Below are 12,223 nucleotides of genomic sequence, written 5' to 3' on the forward strand. Positions count from 1 at the left end.
AAAACCAAGATGAATTTCAACAAAGGGCATTTTTCCCTTTTCTTTATCAAGGACATGTAATTCACCCAGTTATATATTTTAAAGCGTGCAAAGCTTCTTTTTCATGCCAGCGGTTTGCCGTTCTTTAATTCATGGCTTCACTTCAGAGTCCCATGTGAATAATGTGGGCTAAACAAGATCCCTGCTAGATGGTCTGTGAAAACAACTTCTTTTAACACGCTAACTGTAGAGCGCTTTGAAGATTAAAAGCTGTTTACGGTTAAATTGCACTTTGGTTTTGCTCTGGGTTTGATAAAGCTCTCTTGGTCTGCTAAAACAGGAGGAGCATGGCTCCTTTGAAGATATGTGGGCATATGGCTTATCAAGAATTCAACAAAAAAAGTTCTGGCATTCCTGGTAACATTGTGGAGAAAGTGGGAAAAACAGCGATTCTGTGAAATCGTCTTTGCTGAAAGATTCAAAAGGATGAAATTCTGTGGGATTCTTGTAGGAGGACGAAATGTAAAGCAGCACTTGATGAGATTATGGGGGGGGAAGCTTCCACGCCATGATTTCCACATGCCTCGAGTCTCTCTGTGACACCAATCTGAGCATCATAACTCAATCATTCAGCTATTCAAGACCAGTCATAATTATAACTTATTAAAATTCAATAGTCTGCTCTGATATTGATTGTGTCAGCTAAAGGGCTTTTGTCAATTTCTAAAAAGCCAAATAATTTCCTTTAGAATCAAATATGTTTTTTTGTTCAGGCAAAGGTGTTGAATTTTTTTCTTTTGAATGAATTAATGAATTAATGAATTCAATCTCTAAAGCCGTAATCTCTTCTGGTTTATCATACGCCAATATCACGCAAATTAATAAGGGCTGATAATTCAATTGGAAATCTGTATATTCTCTCACAGATTCACAATCCAATGAATACAACCCAGAGACACGGCACTAAATATGCCATTGTGACATCAGCATTTCCATAGCAACAGCTAGAACGATTTTCCTTTTGTTCACGATAATTAAATGGAAGGTTGGATTATCCACTTTCCCTCCAAAGTGCAATTTTCATTTTTTTCATTAAATCAATAAAAGGAAAAAAAATCAAGCCCCTGTGTGATTTGTTTAGAAATTGTACATGCAGATGAAGGTACGAAGAGGATATAAGCGGCTGTGGGCATATTTTGGAATCATTTGGAAGCCTTTTTTGTACATTTGTTTATATTTATATTAAACCTGATCTTATATGAAATGAGAGTCAAAAACCATTATGCTACTAAATATGACTGGTAATTAACAGTAATGTGATTTGTAACAAAATATGACATGTACAGCTTTGATTTTGCCAAGTATCTCATTGGTAACAGGAATTAGCATTTATGCTAACACGTTCATTCACAGTATCTAATTGGTAACAGCCACTAGCAGCACGTATGCTAACACATTCATTACCAATGCAATTTAAGTTACTTTAGATAATGGACACGTACAATTAAACACAAGTAAACCCTGCCAACCTATGAAACAAATTCTGTGGTCTCGCTTTGGGAATAACTAACACAAGTTGCCAGTGATGTCAATGTCCATACAACACAGTGCAGAGGCCAACTGATTTGAACCTGCATGGCCTCTTCAGCATGGTTATTAACACATGTAGCGATAGTGGTTTCACAAGGTGAGTTTTTCAGCTTGAAGAAAGCAGGCTGCATGAGTGTGTGAGCTTCAGTGTTAACAGTCATAAAAGCATTGCTCTTTTTAAGCATGGATTATGGACTGCAGCTTTATGAACACAGACTACATGACCTAATTCAAATGTGAAGTCTAATTCAGTGAGTGACTGAGCCACGGCTATAGTATGAAGACAGATAGACGTTAAAAAATAATGTCTCTATAGCTCCAACATAAAACAACTCCTTATCTTTCCCTTTCACCTGGACCATTGCTCTTTTTCTGTTCTGTAGGAACATTGCCAACTGACCAGACATCATTAACTAATGAATTGCTAATCTTTGTTTGTTTCAAACACAAGCATCTCATGGAAGAATTGTGATCCACTCAGCGTTATGCTAGAGTTATATAACAGAAACAAAAAGCATATGTATTAGTATTGAGTCTCTCTTTCAACTTGCATACAGATCCAAACACATGCATAAGGATGACTAGAATAAACCATAACACTGTATTATGTATCGCTTATATATATTGTGTACCATGAAGATACACAAATTCCTCTGGAACATGCGTCCACTGACACAGGCAAACAACACAGTGGTTGACATGTTTAAAATCATGTCCTGAATATGCATGTGCACCATATTACAAACCCAATCAAGCCAAATGTTGCCTCAAAATGTATTTGGGCCTTAATTTCCATGTTAAAGTTCTTCAAAGTATCTTCTTTTTGTGTTCCACAGAAGAAAGAAAGTCATACAGGTTTGGAACAACAACAACAACATAAGGATGAGTGAATGATGACCATTTTCATTTATGGACAAACTAAACAGTCAATATGAAAGAGATACTGAAAATTAATCAGCCGTCCCATTAAACACACACTCACTCACGTTGTCCCATTCCCCGAACGTCCTGAATGGGAAATGCATTGAAGAGACAGTGATGTCATGCTGTGGATCAATATGATGAAGGTCTTAATGTAATTCAGCTGGAATGGTCCACATAGCACTGAAGGGCGTATTTGACTGAAGCTTTCCCTTTAACACACACGCACACTTACAGATTGTCTCATGTGTACACACACACACTTAGCCAAATGTGCTCATGTGTCCGAATGATCTGGTCGGGGTCATGTGTCTGAGTGCAGTGCCCTGATTGTTCGATGATCTCACCTCCAAGGTCTTCAATTTGAGATAGAACAGAGAAGTGTGTGTGCGCGTATTGGGTTTAGCGTTTTAACTCGCCAGTGTATTAAAAATTGCATGTGATCCAAAGCACTTTTTTCTACCGTCATCATAAAAGACAAATGGTTCCTGTCATCCCTCTCCCTCTCTTGCTCATCATTACATCATCCATTTTAAATATTTATTAACAAGTTTGTCATGCTAGCCAACCAGTGTACATCTGTGAAAGAGAGAGTGTGTCTAAGTAAAAAGGATAGAAAGCAAATAACAAAATGAGTAAGTTTCTCTCTTGACTTTGTTTCTACACAAAGCAAAAACACAAGTCATATTAGCTCCGAGTCCGAAACATAACAAGTTATCAGTGTCTACTGCCTATAGGTGTCCTAATCATAAAATCTTAATAAAAAAAACTACATAGGTAACATCCATAGGCATCGATTACGTTCAAATTGTGCTGAGACATGACTCCAATAGAGTTTTTATGTAGTATGCAAACAAAGTGATGCACTAATAAGCATGCAAAATAGATCACACACTCTCAAATATTGGGCAAATCTCCCACATAAAATTGCATTTAAACTATTTAAATGAATATTTTTTTTCATATTTAATGACACATTTTATCTAGTCGCAATGCATTCTATACTGCTTTTTTTCCAGGAAGGATGTAATGTTGTCAACACACACACGCTCATGGGAGTTTGTAACTCTTACATTTTGGTGAATTGGTGGCTAATTCATATGAATTTGTTTTTTTCTGTGCAAACTGGAAGTTTGGAAGAATTGATGAATTCAGGAGTGTGTTTTTGATGCTGTTTAGGTAGGTAGCTTACAAGGTTTTGAAACAAAACAACTGTTTATGTATGGAGTAGGCGTTGAATGAATAAAAAGTGCAGCATGTATTCTTGCTTTAAGCATTAAAAGATTATTGCCGGTTCTCTTTCACAGCCTCTGCTTTCCCGACTGTTCCGTTCCAGCTGAACGTAATGTATAATACCCTTTCTCATGCCATTTACATTAGAGGAAAACCGTAGGTGTAGGGGTGGGGGATAACTGGAAATGACCTTCACGCTGTCAGGCGGCAATGAGACAACCGCTGCTTTCCACACAAGCTGCACTAGTTACAAAAAAATGGTGCAAGTCCTCCAAGGTATTTATGAGTTACGATGTAAGGTGTGTTCAATTCACTTTGGTTGGAGTATGCTGTTGTACCAGTTCTACAAAAAACACAGCAAGATTATCTTTTAATGTTACTGATACAAACTGTATAAGTACATATATATACCAAGCTTTTTACTCGTAATTATGATTTCATGGTGGCATTCAACTCATGAATATGACATGACTTGAATGCACCATTAAACCAACCTAAGTTTGTAGGGCATAAGTGCCCAAAAAGCCTCTAAAACCAGCAAACCAAACCAGCCTGACCTGGTTGTGAGTCCAACTAGGACCAGCAAACCAGCTTAGATTGGTTTAAATGTTGTTGTTGTTTTAGCAGAGTGGATTGCATGAAACTCTGAATTAATTGATGCCAATAGTTTGACGTTAGCATGTTGCTAAGCTAATTATGACAAATATAAAAGCATATGACCAATATAAAGCTTGTTATTTAAAAGGGCACATCAACTAAGACTAACCAGCTTACAGTGAGATGTTTTTTTTCAGCAGAGTGGATTCTGTCTGAGCTATAAACAACTTTCAAGGGGGGTGGCTGACGGTCTTTGTCACCGTCCTAGAAAGAGATCTCGTGCCCTGCCATCTGAAAGCCCCCTTTCTTCAGCCAGTGGCAGGAGAAACCATGGCTGTGTCACATCATTCTTCCCAGTCCAAAAGCCAGCTCTTAACTCTCACAAGCCAAGAGACATGAAAAGACCCTCTCAAAAGGACAGGGTTACAGTTCAGAGTGGTTAGGACCTTCCAGAGGTCTTCATTGACCGGCGCAGCAGACAACAACAATGACTGTCTGTGACTCCAAAACACCCTCGCCTTTCCTTTACGGCCTCCACATTTACGTAGTCCACCGCCCCCAGCACACATACACACACAGACGCTCGCGCACACACACATCTGTAGTAACAATGGCCGCCTTTGCTCATGGCCCCCACAGGCCTTCTGCCTCTCAATAGCCTGGTTATACCACCAGCCAAATACCCTCCTCCTAATAGTACACTCACACACAAACAGAAGTCTGATAACCAGGCACAGCTGGCACTGTGAAAAACATGTGGGCACGAGACAGAAATTGTGACTTAAAAGCAAAAGACAGAGCAAAGCAACCTACTCTCAACATGCTAGAGATCCGGAATTATTAGAGAAACAAGAGGAGGGGAAAAGACAGAAAGCTAATGGCTAATAGCTAATCATGCTAGTTCTTCTTTCCCTTGAAGAAACAGTGAATCTCTGAAGATTTCGACAAAAACATATATAGCGTATGGAAAATCTCGAGCACATTTGTAAGAGGAACTAAAGACAGTGCAGACACTTTCAGTTCCTTGTTTGTCTATTTTACTCACATGCACATGTAAAAAAACACAAACCTTAGCTATAGCATAACAACAAACTTGGAAACCTGAGATCTAGGGGAGAGATGCACATGAAGTGACATTTGTTATATTTTATATTTCCTCATCATCCCAAACCCGTCTAGTTAGCCGATTAGTGCCAATGCAAAGTGTGTGTTTTTTATGCCTGATATTATCATCTGTGTTTGTTTTTACTGTAGGCCAAGACCTGCAACACAGAGATGAAAAACAGCCTGAGGGTATCGACCACAATGCCGTTCCAAACACACCCACTTGTGCGGCTTCATACGACTCTACAGACAGAATAAACAACATACCAAAAACATCTCTATTAGAAAAAGATCATCAAGCCCACACAGGCCTCAAAGCACAAAGCAGAACAGGCAGATAAGATAGTTTGATGCTTTTAAATCACATAAGGGCCATGCTGGGGAAAAAAAACAGCCTGTTAAAAACAACCAGTTTGCTGGTCTTGTGTGGTTCAAACTGGTCTTAAAATTCCCTAAACCAGCCCCCAAACCAGTTGTCAGACCAACTAAGACCAGCAAACATGCTTTATGATTCATTTATTTCAGCCGGGTTGTTTTTCTGGGTTGTAGTTTTTGTTTATTTCTAAGGCACAGGCACATACACGCATAAAATAAACAGTCAAGTCAAGTCACCATATAGCGCTTTTAACAATATAGATTGTTTCAAAGCAGCTTTACAGTGATAATAGGAAATTAAAGTAAAAGAGATTGTTTTGGCTTTACAGCAGCTGCAAACAGCGCCATCAGGACAACCGATCTTTTGCAAAAACAAGCCTCTAAGGGCAAACACCGCTATACAAGGACTGCACATCTGTTGTGATGCGTTTTCTATTTTTTATTTTGTCTTACAAAAAGCTGCCTAACAACGTTATCAGATCATTGCTAGCCGAGCGGCCCACGTCTCTTGTGCTACCTGAATACCACTGGGTGTGCCGTCCCTGTCCGTGCTTGTATATCGCACCCCGGGGGGAAGAACAGGGACGATAATGCGTTTGCGTAGCCCAAACAGAGTTCTGCATAATATAAACACTGAAGGGAGGGAAAAAAACAGGAAGATGTGCGTTTCATGGTGTGAGAGCTGCTGAATCAGGGGGTTTTATCTGTTGCCATAACAGCCCTGACGGCTCTTCGCTCTCTGTGGAAAATGTACAGTTTTGACCAGCTTTCCTCCGCTGTGGGCTGGTTGTCGTTTAAAGTGGTGGTGGTGATGTGTATGTGGGAAGACTGTAAAGGTATTTTGAAGATGAAAACATCCACCCATGAGTGCGTGAGTCATTGCACATGTGTGACAGACAGCTGGAATAAGCAGCTGTTCTTCCGAGAGCTATGCTAACCCACTCATGTGGCTGCTCAAACACACACACACACACAAGCTCTGTTCAATTGGGGCGCTTCAGTTTTGCTTTGTTGCTAATGCAGTCTGGGAAACTTATACCTCTTGAGTTGGGTGTTTGTTCATTACTACAACATGTCTTGCATTGAAGTCGGAAACATTACATGGAAGTAGCTTTAACACATAAGGATATTGTGGACAAAAAGCCCATAACTACATCTGAATTCAAAATGATGAAAAATATTTTTTATTTTAGAGAGACACTTAGCCACTAGGGGGGATATTGTTGGTTGCAATGTATTCTGGGATTATAATTTGTCTGCAAATGATACATGTGATGCTGCCTTAGACTTCTAGGGGATTTTTCACACAGAACACATTTTTGTATTCCACTGCACTGCATTTCCATTACTTTTGCACTTTGACCTTTGCGTTTGCATCTTATGCAGCGTCCCGCGCATGGCACAGCCTTCTAGAAAAGTGAACCTCAAGTTAAAAGAAGTTCAACTTTCGAAAGATGTTTAAAGACCTTTTGTTCATTCCCTATTCCACTGCCAGTATCTAACATTATTCAAAGCAAAAACGTGCTCTGTGTGAGACACTTTCTTTTGGCCATATGAACTAAGAAAGCTTTGCATTATTTACCACTCGAGGCAAACACAGTGTTTGTGTATGTATCTCACATACACTGTCTATATGCAAACACATGCATGTGGATTCAAAGCTCTCTCCTTTCTTTCTGCCCTCTCTTGGTTTTTGTCCCACAGCTGTTTTTTTGAATGCATCTCTCTGACTTGAAATAAGCTTGAGGTCAGTGGTCCAAGACCGCCAGTGGCTCAACTGAACAGAGGGTCCCATTAAGGCCTGTAAGGCTCACAGCGCCCTGTAAAATGACATTTGACCTTCTGCAATGCTAATAATTCAGAGACTCAATCCTGCAATAGATTGGCTATCGGGTTTATCACCATTTCACAGCACTTATAGAGAAATTCTTTGTATAAGCAGAGCAATTCAAAAAGTGTAATTTATGTGGGAAAAGACATTTAGCAAGAAACCAGTAAAAATATCCATATAAATACTTCTGGCACGGACATTCGTAATTGTTCAACTCGGCAGCACAAATATTCAGGTTTAGAGGATTTTTGGTGTTTATATCGCATTTTACAACATGCAATGAGGCAACCAAGCATCTCTGGTAAAGATTATAGTTGTTCATGTGCGTTTCAGAGAGTACTAGTAGTTTGTAAGAGTATGATTATGACTGGTTAAGTATTGCACTTTTATACTCACACACACACAAACAACTTGTTTTTGACAGTTAGAAGTATAACAAGAGACGCCTCCCAAGCTTTCAGCTTTCCATCTCTGCCAGAGCTGCTAGAGAGAGCTGTGCTTTTCCAAACTGCTGGATCCAAATCAAACTCAACACCCTTCTTGTGTCTCAGCACTCATACATGCTGTGAACACACCTGCCATGATTGCTCCAAAACACAGTGAAAAAGAATATAAGTGATTCAGGATTAAGGCGAAAAAGCGTAAAACACATCCTTACATGCAAGCGAGCAGAGCTGCAGGAACACCAACATGCCCACTTACAGCCAGACACTTCCAGGAAAACAGCACTTCCAGGCTTTGTTGCTACAACACTTAAATGGTCTAAAGCCTCTCCCTGAACAGGCCCCAAAACAATTACCATAAATACAGACATGCACGCACATACAAGTAGAGCCACACAATTCTGGATAAATTGAGATTCACGTTGTTGTTTCTTTTAAATTGAGATCATTATTCACCCACAATTCTCAATAGACAACTTAACAAAACGTTATTTACTTGGTTCTGACAAAATGTTGATCGCTGCAGCAATTTGAATTAATATTTTTTTAAATAATGATTCAATGACTCACTCAAAGACTTCACTGTTTGTGTTTTCACAAATCACTTGATTGATTCAATGGCAAATACATTTTTAACAGTCACTAGTCGCCACCTACTGGTGTAACAATGTAATTGATATCATCTTTATTTGAAGCATCAAGTTGCTTTCAAAAGGTAATTTACTCTATTTTGATCGCTATCATAGACATCAGTGTTTATATCTAAACTAAACTTTTATCCCAGTACTTTTGTGATAATTAGAATTAGCCTATTGTAACAGAAATAATGATACTGTGTGTTTTGTGAAGCTGTTTCAATCATATACATGTTACTCTCTGGCTCAGGTTTAATAGACACAGGGGAATCGTTGTCATTTAGGAATAAGATCGTGTGGTGTGTTTGAATCGAGATCGCGATATTCTGCAGCTCTATCTACAGGTTATATTTTTTTATTTATAACTTTTTGAATGTATATTTGCGGATGGATGGATGGATGGATGGATGGATGGATGGATGTTATTAATTATTAATATTAAGTAAAACGTTTTTTTAACTAAATATAGAAATTACCTAATTTTAAAATCATATTTTAACAATGACATGGAAATAGAAATCTGTGCTTGATGGCACACCTACGTATCTGCTGCATGCACCATACATACAACAAAACCTCTCTGTAAATTCAACTGCAGTCAAGTACTCAGCTCTTACACAACAGATTTAATGCTTCAGTCACCATAGTGATGTACAATCATTGTGTGAACCACAGAAGAAATGAATGGCTGCAGTAAGGGTGGAGATAGGGTGGTACAGTTAATAACCGGGAAATGGTTTACATCACTCACAAAAGCGTACAAACATCTCAAACTGATATACATGTCCTTTTTATCCTTCCTTTCTTTGTCTGTCTTCCTGCACCTGGTGTGCCTAATATAATGCTGCTGTGAGGGTGGACACGAAAGTCACAATCCGCATTGGTTATCGTTCACTGGCCCTAAAAAAAAAAAAGCCTCCAGCAATGGCTGATTGGATAATAAAATCCAAATAAAAACGGTCATTCTCTGTTTTCCAGGTCAACACAAATTATACAAGGTTGCTTGACTTCTTAGCAGGAGCTCGTATTTCTCTCTGCACGGCCAACTGAATGAAGCAGAAAAATTCACTGCCAGTGCTCTCTGCCCAAAATGAGAAATGGGAAAAGAGAAAATTTCTAGATGGAGTGACATTCATATCAGCCGTCAAAGGTCAAGACATGAGTCACAAAGTGATGAACGAATTTTGTCATGATGATCAAATCATCAAGGTCTACACTAATTCCCCCACTATTCACAATAATAATGAAATTAATTAACAGAATCTCGATTAAATTGAACAAATAAGTGAGTCACTCAATTTCCCAACCAGCTCATACTAAAAGCAAATATTAACATTAATATGGATTATATGGATTTTTCCATGATCATTCCTTGCTACATATGTGGGTTTTACATCCTAGCTTGTTGACATGCTTATTGTTTTTCTCCAGTTTAGTCTAGCCTAGACTGATAGCACTGAATAGAATGACACTGACAAGATACAGTCCTGTGCCACATAAAAACACACTCACACCTTTTTTTTTCCATTCTATTGTTTGCAGTACATACCTTTTTCTCCTTTCTCAGATTTCAAGGTGTTCATAAGGTATTAGGCTCAAAACTGGAAATACCTCTTCATACATGAATTTGATGCAACCCTGGTGTGAAACAAGGGCTCTATTCCTCAGAGATGGACGAGTGAAGAAGTCCATTAACACCTGCAAATGGCCACAAAGAAAAAACACAAGGTGACTAACTAAACTAGGACGTTAGCATTACAAATTTCGTAGCTATGTCAGCCAGGAGAAGCTATGCTGACTTTCTCTCCTGTAAAACTAAAACAAATGTAGAATGTATACATTACCATAGCTTTTCGAAATGTGACATGGAGGACAGGGTTGTCTTGCCATACATCAGCATCAATAAATATCTATGATTTTCAGTCGGTCGAGTTTTCTGGGTAACAATTTGTAAACAAAACCCACAAACAACAACAGTCGGTTCCGGTCCTCGATTTGATTGGCTGAACGGCTGGGTCTTTTCACCGTTTGTTTGTCAGTGTTTGAACGTTCCTGAAAGGTGGATTTGTGGTGGTGATTTATTTTCTCCGGTCCTGATATATCGGTGACGCCCGAAGGTGGCGACAAATGATCTTTAATGAGTGAACCATTTTCCTAAATGATTCGTTTAAAACTACTGATTCATTCGGTTAAGTGAATCATTAAACGAAACTCATTTAGAATCGTTACTGTCTATGTTTAGAACCACAGATTCATTCAACATTAAACATGAGTCATTGAATCGTTCATTCGAAAGATTCGTTCAAAAACATGAATTATGCCTTCACGTCCTCAAATATCCTAACTTACTTCTCAGTTCTGAAGTCGTGATTATGAGCTCATCGCATTTTGACTTGAGAGGGCGTTCATGTCCAATTTTAAATACGAATATTATTCCGCTATCTCTTGAAATCAGCAAAACAGAATCGTTAGAAACAAAACAGCACTACAACATCTGGCAATAGTGTGTCTAAAATAAGTGAAAGTTACAAAATTACTTCTTGTTTAGGCTACTGAACTGTTGAATAAAAGCAATCGCCTACTTGATACAGAGTAGGCCTAGGCTACTAAATGATGTATTATTGTTTACTGGCCTATTTTATTTAAGCAATATCACACTTGTTAATTAGAACAACAGTAGCCTACTTGTGAAATTACTGAAATATTTTGTTGAGATTGCACTTACAAAGGGCAATTTCTAGCCAATAGAGGCTAAAGTATTTTAGAGCTGAGCATAACTGACTTTATTAATTTCCATGAACATGATGAACTTTCGTGACATTATCATTAGCTACACATATCTACTGTTAATTATTTACTCAGAAAGGCAAGCCTGTTGAAAGTGGGTGTATCTACATTCCTTGCATTCTGATTACTGCTTCTTGTACCTGAATGCTAGGTTAAGGATTTAGATCAACAACCTCATTAGAGCTAAAACTAAAAACAAAGGTTTGTGTTGCATTACATTAGGAGCGGCTACAGTATTTACAGAAGCACTGTGGTACTATTACTCAAACATCAAATTTAAAGATTGCAATTGTCAGAGGACATGGTCCTTAGGTGAAAAGGGAAAAGAGAGACTAAAACAGTTAAACAACATGCAGTACCGCAGCCGTGTCGGTATGATACGAGCACAAACGGAATTAAGCGGAATGTGCATTTGTTTTCCAGGTGGTTTCGACAGCATCAAACTATTCCTATAAATATCTGCGTGATGCGGTGTGTTTTGTGCCAGACCCCTGAGTAAGAGATGAGCTCATAGGTTTTGTGTGCGTGCGTTTGTTGATGAACATCAGTTCTGGATAATTTACATGTGATAAACAACTCTAATGTAAACCAGTCGGGCCTAGAGCTGTGGTTCTGAAGCTCTCACGCATGCTTTTCCATACACACCAGCAGGGCCACATAAATCCCAAAAGGACTCAGGCAATGCCTCAACCCTTGGATCATAAGATGAAACAAACAAAAAAAAGGAA

The 12,223-nt window shown here is 38.7% G+C and overlaps 1 protein-coding gene across 1 annotated transcript in view; it reads right to left on the reverse strand.

Moving 5' to 3' along the window:
* The window catches only part of btg1 (B-cell translocation gene 1, anti-proliferative), a 31,426-nt gene extending 20,606 nt beyond the window's left edge, over nt 1-10,820 (reverse strand). The window contains exons 1-2 of the mRNA XM_079622877.1: nt 10,553-10,820; nt 10,258-10,406 (exon numbers count right to left, since the gene is read on the reverse strand). The gene's annotated coding sequence lies outside the window, so the exon portion shown is untranslated. The remainder of the gene's footprint in view (nt 1-10,257; nt 10,407-10,552) is intronic.
* Nucleotides 10,821-12,223: the final 1,403 nt, after the last annotated feature.

Source organism: Phoxinus phoxinus, assembly GCF_949152265.1.
Source record: "Phoxinus phoxinus genome assembly, chromosome: 9".
NCBI classification, from domain to species: Eukaryota; Metazoa; Chordata; class Actinopteri; order Cypriniformes; family Leuciscidae; genus Phoxinus; species Phoxinus phoxinus.